Below are 10,861 nucleotides of genomic sequence, written 5' to 3'. Positions count from 1 at the left end.
GCGAGGTACTTTGTCATCACTATAAAATTATTTATGACCAAATTTTTATGTCATTGGTGATAATATTTTATATAATTTTTGAAATATTTTATTATTTATTTATTTATAATTATTTTATATAATTTTTTTTAACTATCATGTTACTATAGTACAATAATTACTAAAAATTGATCAATTGAAAGAAAAAAATTCATATAAGTTCAAACTTTAAAATATAGAATATACAAAGAAATCCTGAAATCAGACCTTTTTCTAAATTTAAACAATTAGAATTATAACAAGATCTATACTAGTCTTCTTTTGAGTTACCCTCCAAGCTGTTTTCAACCTCCCTCGTGTTATTGATTGAGTTGTCCTCTTCATCTCTACTAGTACCATCCTTTAAAAAAAAAAAAAAAAACAAAAACAAAAAAAAAACATTAAACATAATTCATACACTAGAATATGCTTTTATAAAAATAATAACAAATAATGGTTAAGGAGAGTGCAAGAGATAGAGAGAATTCATGACGTGTATTTCATTTATACTCACCCCCTAATCTCTATCCATCCATTTATCCATCATCTTTTTTTCCAAAAGAGTGTAGGAATGAAGGAAGGAACATTCTTATAACGATCTTCTTTCCCTGTGTACTTCTTAAAAATAGGATTTTTAATGTGAAATATCCAATCAGAATAACAGCGTTTCACCAATTCTACAAATTATTTCTTCACTTCCTCATCTGGTTGCTTATGCTTAAAATGTTGAGCTCTAGCTATAGCAAGCATATAGAGTTTCGAGTTCAGATCTTGGGTATTCACTAAAAGTCGTCCAAGCTCCATTCAGTTTTTGGTAAAAAAGAATAGTAATCTCTCAAGTAGCTTCCATGGTAAAGAAATGAGCAAATAGATTATACCAATCCATATGACATATTACCACATTGCACCAATCCCGCTCTCTGATTTCAGCTAGATTTGATTTGAAATAATAAAAAGTAGTAAATCAATACAGTTTATAAAAAATAAAAAATAAAGAAAAATAAAAACCACGGATTAAGTCATTTAGCAAAAAAGGCTTCCATTTCAGCTAAATACTTAATTATGAGGTCAGATAATAAAGAACTAATTGCAACTAACTTTTAGGCATTTATTTCATAATAAAGTAGCTGACAACAACATATAAAAATAAGCTCAATGGTTGATAAGAATATACACATGATGATTAAATAGAAAAAGGGCATCAAAGTAAATACATACAAATATCAATTTTACCATTCTTATTCCAGACCTCAACAACTCAAACAAAAATAGCATTAAGCCTTCTTTCTTTTTCTTTTTTGATTAGTACATTAAGCTTTATTTCTTGTGGACCCTGTAGTAGTGGTCTAGTGCTATGAAACCACAACCTCAAGTATAGCCATGCATGTTACATGAATACAAAGTTGACATCACATTGAGAGTTATACTACTGACAAATATTGACATAAACCTGTTTCTTTGGTCATCAATCTAGTTCTTGTTCTTGTAATCATACATATTAAATGAAGGAACAAACACATTTCATGTTCAGATTTCCAACAACTTGCAGATTATGTCTGATGGCACATAGATTTTTTTTTTTAAGCAACAAATACAACTTTACATAAAACACTAACCCCTAAACTTCTCAGGAAAACAAATTCATATAATGAGCAATTCAGAAGTAGTTATCCATATATTCAAATAAAATTCATTGAAGAACAACATATGAGAAATCTATAAAGTTGTAGTAGCTTTCCCTTACCATCCATTTTTGCTTTCTTGTTATCCTTCCACTACCAAAACTCAGAGATCAATGAAACTAAGACTGGGTCAGTTGAAACCTGTAAATCATTAGAAACAAAACACTGAATAGAAAGAAACTTAAATGCACTTCAAAAGCTACAATATGTAATACTGATTCTACTAAGCTAGCTTACAATTTTCAAAACAAGTCACACTGAAAAAAATATTTTAAAAAGAAAAGAAAAAAAGAAACCCATTTGTTCGTTCAACTCTAAAGTATGATAGGAACAAAAAAAAAAAAAAAAAAAAAAGCATCACACGCTCTGCATTACAAAAGAGAGAGAGAGAGTTATTGGAGCATTTCGTCGAACAGATGGTAGGCATAACTTAAACCCGTTTTCATTCCTAAATACAAAAGGAGAATATCGAATTTCCCATTTTCTTCGTGCCCATATAGTGTTGTCCCCATCAAGATTAAAGCTTTTTAAATAACTTTTTATCCCAATCAGGTTCTCTGATTTAAACCCACAAATTTTCAGTCCTAAACATGATTTTCGTACCCGTAGATTCAAAGAAGAAGAAAAAAGGACTTACCCTCCAACCTTGCTTCACCGAGAGCTGGTGAGTGCTAGAGAGACTTACCTTGCTTTGGGTAGGGTTTGTGGTTTTGGGTAGTATTTTTGTGTTTGAAATTTTGGAAAAGAAATGGTGGGTTTTGAGTAAAGAAGAAGAGAGGAGGAGGGGAAGTGGGTTAAGGAAGATCCATGAGAGAGAGAGATAGAGAGAGAGAGAGAGGGAGAGGGAGAGAAAATGTGGGTGAGAGGAAAATATCTGAAGTAAATAAATAGGAGACAAAAAATGAGAGGTCAAAGTGGTGGGAAGCTGAAAAAAATAAATGGGAAGTTCGAAAAGTTTAAAGTGGTACGAGGGACATATTGTGACGAAAATGGCACTTATTCTAGCGAAAGAAACCGCTGTAATAAGTTTTAAACCTATTATGGCGACTTTTTCACTTATTGCAACGACTTTAAACTTACACAATAAGTCATGAAATTTTCAAATTTTTGTGAAAATTGTGAAAGACTGGATTTTAACTTCACCTCTAGCAACGGTTTTGAAACCGCCGTAATAGGCTCTTAAAACTGCCATAATAGGCCTTTAGGGATTTTTTTTCCTACACTAAAAGTAATAAAATATAATTTAATACTAAAAATTAATAAAATATAATTTAATAATTAATAAAAATATAAGATGAAACTTGAGGACCAAGATTAGTAAAATATAATTTAATAATCATTAAAATGATTGAAATACCCCTAAGACTAAAAAAAGGGCAAGATATCCCCATAAACTTAAAAAATGACTGGAACAAATCGTTGGATTACATGTACTCTATGGTCTTAACATGCATGCCAATTTTTGTGCCAATCGGATGTAATTTACCATTTGGTCTATAAAGTCATATTTTATGCATTATTTTAAACTACAAAAATTTGAATTTAAATAATTGATTGATGACATGTTTATTAATCTTTGATCACCTTAAATGTAAGCATGAAAAATATATGAAGATAATGTAATCTAACGGTAGATTTGTGAAAATTCACATTAGATTAAGAAATATAAGGTTGGGTTCAAGTTATACTTGATGTAACTCTAAAAATGTGACACCACCCAATAACTTATTATTGAATTTATATTTTAAAAATCCAACTGTTGGATTACATGTTCTATATGGTCTTAACATGCAGCCAATTTTCATGCCAATCGGATGTAATTTACCATTTGTTCTATAAACCCATATTTGCATTATTTTAAACTACTAAAACTTGAATCTAGACAATTGATTGATGATATGGCTATTAATCTTTGATTACCTTGAAATTTTGTAAGCATGAAAAATATATGAAAATAATGTAATCTAACAGTAGATTTGTCAAAATTCACACCAAATTAAGAAATATAGGGTTGAGTTTGAGTTATACCTAACGTAACTCTAAAAAATGTTACACCACCCAATAACTTATTACTGAATTCATATTTTGAAAATCCAACCGTTGGATTACATGTTCTAAATGGTCTTAACTTGCATGCCAATTTTCATGTCAATTGATGTAATTTAACATTTGGTTCATAAACTCATCTTTTATGCATTATTTTAAACTACTAAAACTTGAATCTAAACAATTGATTAATGACATCACTATTAATATTTGATCATTTTGAAATTTTGTAAGCAAGAAAAATATATGAAAATAATGTAATGTAATGGTAGATTTGTCAAAATTCATATCCAACTAAGAAATATAGGGTTGGGTTCAAGTTACATATGACGTTATTCTAAAAAATGTTACACCACCCAATAACTTATTATTGAATTCATATTTTGAAAATCCAACCGTTGAATTACATGTTCTATATGGCCTTAACATGCATGCTAATTTTCATGTCAATCGGATGTAATTTACCATTTGATTTATAAACTCATCTTTTATGCATTATTTTAAATGACTAAAACTTGAATCTAGACAATTAATTGATGACATGACTATTGATCTTTGATCACCTTAAAATTTTGTAAGCATGAAAAATATAAGAATATAATGTAATCTAACGGTAAATTTGTTAAAATTCACATCGAATTAAGAAATATAGAGTTGGGTTCAATTGACACTTGACGTAATTTTAAAAAATGTTACACCACCCAATTACTTATTATTGAATTCATATTTTGAAAATTCAACTGTTGGATTACATAATTTATATGTTCTTAACATGCATGCCAATTTACATGCCAATCAGATGTAATTTACCATTTGATCTATAAACTCATATTTTATATATTATTTTTAACTTCAAAAACTTGAATTTGATCAATTGATTGATGACATGACAATTAATATTTGATCACCTTTAAATTTTATAAGCATGAAAAATATATGAAGATAATGTAATCTAATGGTAAATTTGTCAAAATTCACATCGAATTAAGAAATATAGAGTTGGGTTCTAGTGTTGTAACTCTAAAAAATGTTACATCACCCAATAACTTATTATTAAATTCACATTTTGAAAATCTGATCATTGGATTACATGTTCTATATGTTCTTAACATGCATGCCAATTTTCATGTCAATCGGATGTAATTTACCACTTGATCTATGAACTCATCTTTTATGCATTATTTTAATGGGAAAAAATTTGTATTCACTTTTGAGAGAGAGAGAGAGAGAGAGAGAGAGAGAGAGAGAGAGAGAGTACAAAAGGCTGAAATTCTTGAATTTTAGGCTACCATTTTGAAGTTGAAAATGCTATCATTTTTTTTTTGGTACAATTTTTTAGAAAATAATGACAGACCTTTCTTATATAGGATGTATAGAAAATGTTTTTTTTTTTAGACTGTAAATAAAAGGTTCATCTAAAGAATACAAAGTGCTATATGTTTGTGCATTTCTTCTTATTTTTCTTTGAATTTTAGAATAACTTTTATCTCCAAAAAAAATTAATATTTTAATGATTTTTTGCGAAAGTCAATTGTGGCCCTTGCAAATAATATAGTATTAGTAACAACATATTTTTAACCCACACAAAAAATAAACTTTTTGCAAGGGATTTTTATTGTCCCTCGGAAATAATTTGGTGGGAACATTTCCCTCCAAATTTTTTGACATTTTAATGATTATTTGTTAAGGTCGATCCTAACCCTCACAAATAATTTAGTATTAGTGACGGTTTTTTTTAACTGTCACAAATAATACAATTTTTGTGAGAGATTTTTAATTGTCCCCCGCAAATAATATGGAGGAAAAATTTCCCTCCAAAATATTAGTATTTGTGACGGCTATAACACATAATTGCGACAACTTTTTTTGCTGGTCACAAATATTTCACATTTTACTAAGTATTTGCGAGGGCTTTATTTTACCATCACAAATAAGATTTCTTGAGAGGGTTTTTTGGGTTTGTCAAAAATTCTTGGTTGCTAATAGGCATTTTTCTTGTAGCATTAAGCATTATTCTCAGAGATTGTAGTCCTTTGGGTTCCCATAGTATGCTTGTGCAGCTCACCTGGGTTGGTGTGATATACTGATATTATTATTCATGGCAACATGGGCGCCTAACAAATTTAAAGGCTTAAAAGGTGATATATTTAAATAAGGCATTTTCGTTATCACTTAAATAATATTTAACTAATATTTAATATCATAATTTTTAATAACAAAAATGCATTCTTTTTATTTTGCAATATGTTTTCCTTTTTAGGAAAAATGCTAAAGTTATAAAAAAATTTTACTAAAAAAAAAATTATAAACGATATAGTAATGAATGTTGTACGGCACCAAGATCCCTGGCCCATACAGGCCCTGGGCCCAGTCCCAATGGTACAACGCCGAGATCCCAGGCCCATACAGGCCTTGGGCCTAGTCCCATACTGGCCTTGGCACAGGCCTAGTAGAAAGGTCCAGTTATCCTGCGCCCTCCTTGAAACTTCCTTAATACGCAGACAAGTGTAGGGCATTGAGTTCCAAGAGGTGATCGGTCAAACGTTCCCGGTCAGATATATGAATCATTCCCGGGAAAACGTGGTATGCACGGGAGATTGAGTTGCCGAACATAGTCGGTCCAGATGAAATCAAGTTCCAAGATCATAAATGCGGCACCGCCCCCTCACCTAAACATCCACTTAAATCGAATAATATTGGACCTTCAGTAGCACAAACGGTGGCTGTAATCATAATCTCCCCACTTACCTTGGCTATAAATAGAAGAAAGTTAGGAGAAGAAGGGGTTCAGAAAATTGGAGAGAAAAAAGTCTAGTGAGTGAGTATCAACTGGGCGTTGCTTTGAGTCTCTCTGCCGAGAACGACCCATAGTAGGAAATCCTTAAGCCCACTACAAATAAATTGTGAGCCCAAGTGATCTAAGGCCCAGAAGCCTTATACTTGGCCCTTACAATTGGCGCCCACCGTGGGGCCCTCCTACAAAGCTGTGGTTCGACTGAGACTCAAACGACAAGAATGTCTGAGGAGCGTTCAGGAGAGCGTGCACCGAGCGACTCCATGGGATCTTCTCGGGGGTCAACGTGGAGGGAGAGAAGGTAAAAACGGCGGGAAGATAGGGAGCACCCAAGAGGGGAGGAAAGGTCCGGACTGGGAGAAGGGTCGGTCCAGACACACCGAACGGTTTCAGGCGTCTCGGCGCATCGACAGTACGATGATCGAGATCGAGAGTTGGAGCGGTTGCGCAGACTGGTAATGGATTTAGAGTTGGAAGCAAGGGGTCGGCGACATGAAAGGAATCGCAACCCCCAGCAAAGGAGAAATCAGGGCGAGGGCTCCAGCCGATCTGGTACGCATCGATCCCGGGACCGATCGCACCGGCAGCCACGGGAACCGCGTCTTCGGCAGAACCGCTCACGGTCGCACGGCCACAATGACCAAGGATCAGAATCGCCGGAGGAACGACTACGCTACAACGCCGCCATGGACGCCATGAGCCGAGCCTTGCGGATGGCGGCCCGGTCTCCATTCTCCGATGAAATTGAACGGGCCCCAATGCCAAGCAGATTCACGCGACCGCCGTTCAATTCGTATGAAGGGAGGACAGACCCCGTGGAGCATGTTAGCCATTACATCCATATGATGTCTTTGCATGCGCATAATGACGCGTTAATGTGTAAGGTATTCCCATCTAGTCTCGGCTCTACTGCACTAAGGTGGTTCAATGGGTTGCGGAAAGGATCTATACACAGTTTCACCGAGCTGATTCAAGAATTCGGCAGCAGGTTCGTGACATGCAGCTGAATGCAACAGCCGGTTGACGCACTACTTTCCATGAAGATGAGGGTCGGGGAAACCCTTCGGAGTTATGCCAGCCGATACTGGGAACTCTACAACGAGATCGGTGGAGGAAACGAGAAAATTGTAGCAAGCACCTTCAGGATGGGGCTCCCTGAAGATTCTGAATTACGGGAGTCACTGACGAGAATACCCCCCGAGGATATGAGGCAACTGATGAGACGCATAGAGGAGTACAAACGCCTGGAGGATGACTGGCTGCAAAGCAGGGGGAAAGCTCCTTTAGTGGGGAGATCTCGGCAAAGCATTTTGCCGACGAAACCGAAAAGAGACTTCAGAATGCAGGAACCAGAGGTGCAGATTGACGGGGTTAATGTGGTGTTTAAAGAGCCCGTGCACAAGATCTTGGAACGGATAAAAAACGAGCCATTCTTCAGGTGGCCGAACAAAATGGGGGGTGACCCATCTCGGAGGAACCAAAACCTATACTGCACCTATCACAGAAACAAGGGGCACACCACCGAGCAGTGCCGGGTATTAAAAGATCATCTCGGACAGCTAGCAAGGGCCGGGTACCTGAAGGAGTTTGTAGCAGATTCCGTTGACCGAGAAACCGGGCAGGGCGCCCAACAGAAAAGGAATCCCCTTCCACCACCCCTGGGGGTAATCGAAGTCATCCATGCCGCACCAAGAAGGGCAGCAGCGGCAAAAAGGGTATTGACAGTGGCCTGCGCGGAAGGAGAATCATCCAAGAAGAAAAAGAAAGTTGAATGGCTGCCCATCTCGTTCGGAGAAGACGATTTCGAGGGGACGGTCCAACCCCACGACGATGCTTTGGTGGTGACAGCCCGGATAGGCGGATTCCTGGTGAAGAGGGTAATGATTGATCAAGGAAGTGGGGCTGACGTCATGAACTCGGATCTCTTTGAAGGGCTAGGGTTAAAGGCCCAGGATTTGGCAAAGTATGACACGCCGTTGGTCTCGTTTGATGGGAGGGTTGTAATTCCCGAGGGGCAAATCTCTCTCCCAGTGGACATGGAAGGCAAGGGAGTTATAGTTACATTTATAGTAGTCCGATCATTCGCACCGTACATCGCAATCCTGAGAAGGCCGTGGATTCACGCCATGGGGGCTGCTCCGTCCACCCTTCACGTGAAAGTAAAATTTCCTACTGAGAATGGAGTTGCCGTGGTAAGGGGGAATCAACAGGTGGCGAGGCAGTGCCTTGTCGCCGCGGTCCGGTGGGAGAAGGAACAGCTCGGTCAAACTGAGAAAAACGAGAAAGACAATTCATAGCAATTACAGAAACCCCAGGGGGAAACTGGGGCGGACGTTGCAGAGGAGGTGCTGAAGGTAAGAATTCTCCCAGATACTGACAGATATTTCCAGATAGGTACAAGCATGAATGACCGGGAAAGGGTAGAGATGTCGTTGTTCCTGTTGTAGAACATAGATGTTTTCGCATGGAGCCCGTATGAAGTGCCCGGCGTAGATTCCGAGTTCATTGTCCACAAACTCAACGTGGATCCATTATTCCCCCCGAAGAAGCAAAAACCGAGAAGAGCGTCAAAAGAACATGTCGATGCAGTAAACCTGGAGGTACAGCGGCTGAAGGAGGCCGGGGCTATAAAGGAGATATTCTTCCCGAAGTGGTTGGCAAACACTGTCGTGGTGAAGAAGAAGAACGGGAAATGGAGAGTTTGTGTGGATTTCACAGACTTGAACAAGGCATGTCCCAAGGACCCATTCCCGATGCCCAAGATTGACCAGCTAGTAGATGCAACATACGGGCACCCGAGGATGAGCTTCCTAGATGCCTTCCAGAGCTACCACCAGATTGCCTTGGTGCCCGAAGACCGAGAAAAGACAGCATTTATCTCCCCGAATGCAAACTATCACTACGAGGTCATGCCGTTCGGATTGAAGAATGCCGGGGCTACGTATCAGCGAATGATGACAAGAATGTTCCGAGAAAAGATTGGATGCACGGTTGAAGTTTATATCGACGACATGGTGGTAAAAAGCAGAATCGAGTCACAGCATACCGAAGATCTCCGGGGAGTGTTCGAGATACTACGTCGGCACAAGTTGCGCCTGAATGCTGAGAAGTGCACTTTCGGAGTGGGGGCTGGTAAGTTCCTGGGATATCTGATCTCTACTCGGGGAATAAAAGCAAACCCCGACCAAATAGAAGCCGTGAACCGCCTCAAACCACCAAGCAATCCCAAAGAGGTGCAGGTGCTCACTGGAATGTTAGCCGCCCTGAACCAATTTATCTCCAAGTTTGCCGATCGTTGCCGGCCGTTTTATCAGCTTCTGAAAAAGTGGAAGGGGTTTCGATGGGACGAGAGCTGTGATGAAGCTTTTCAAGAACTAAAGGAATATTTGGCAAAGGCGCCGAGGTTGACGGCCCCGGAGCCCGGGGAGGATCTGTTTATGTACCTTGTAGTTACCGATCATGCCGTAAGTGCTGTGTTGCTAAGGGATCGGGGAGTGCAAATGCCGGTGTATTACGTGAGCAAAACCTTGGTCGATGCCGAGACAAGGTACCTGCCTCTTGAGAAGTTAGTTTTGGCTCTGGTGCACGCCACGAGGAAGTTACCACATTACTTCCAGGCACACACAGTGTTCGTCCTCACCGAGTATCCATTGCAGACACTGTTGAAGAGATCCGACTTCACAGGACGGATTGCCAAATGGGGTACTCGGCTGGGATCGTTTGACATAAGATACCGACCTAGGAGCTCGGTGAAGGGACAGGTTCTCGCTGATTTCATCGCAGAATTTACACCCAAGAATGAAGGCAAAGTAATCTGTAGTGTGGAGATTCGCCCGTGGAGATTATTTGTGGATGGCGCATCAAATGCTATGAGGGCCGGGGCTGGCATTGTCATAATCACCCCTGAGGGTATACGGCTGGAACACTCCTTCAAATTGGGGTTCAAAGCCTCGAACAACGAAGCCGAATATGAAGCCCTATTGGCCGGGTTGAGGGCAGTATTGCATCTGGGCGCAAAGGACGTAGAGATCTACTCGGACTCTCGGCTGGTTGTTTATCAGATCACTGGGGACTTCGAGGCTCGGGATCCCCGAATGAAAGCTTATCTAAGTACGGCAAAGCAGATTATCGGCCAGTTTGGAACGGTCAAGATATCCTAGGTAGCCCGGTCACAGAACAAGCACGCTGACTCTCTTGCCACGTTAGCCTCTTCGGCTACCGAGGATACACCAAGGCTTATCACGATAGAACTTGTAAGGGAGCCAAGCATCTGTGTGAAGAGTGTTCCCGACCAGGCCGGAGTAGAAGTTGCGCAGGTGGC

The 10,861-nt window shown here is 38.9% G+C and overlaps 1 long non-coding RNA gene across 1 annotated transcript; it reads right to left on the bottom strand.

Moving 5' to 3' along the window:
* Window positions 1–289: 289 nt before the first annotated feature.
* LOC115954502 lies at window positions 290–2,528 on the bottom strand. Its single transcript, XR_004083919.1, has 4 exons — window positions 2,338–2,528; window positions 1,763–1,841; window positions 533–948; window positions 290–379 (listed from the first exon to the last, which is right to left on the bottom strand). It is a non-coding gene; the product is annotated as an uncharacterized LOC115954502 (long non-coding RNA).
* Window positions 2,529–10,861: the final 8,333 nt, after the last annotated feature.

Source organism: Quercus lobata, chromosome 8 (assembly GCF_001633185.2).
Source record: "Quercus lobata isolate SW786 chromosome 8, ValleyOak3.0 Primary Assembly, whole genome shotgun sequence".
In the NCBI taxonomy this organism is placed as follows: domain Eukaryota; kingdom Viridiplantae; phylum Streptophyta; class Magnoliopsida; order Fagales; family Fagaceae; genus Quercus; species Quercus lobata.
Note: the sequence above shows the minus strand (reverse complement) of the source record. Positions and strands in the feature narration are given on the sequence as shown.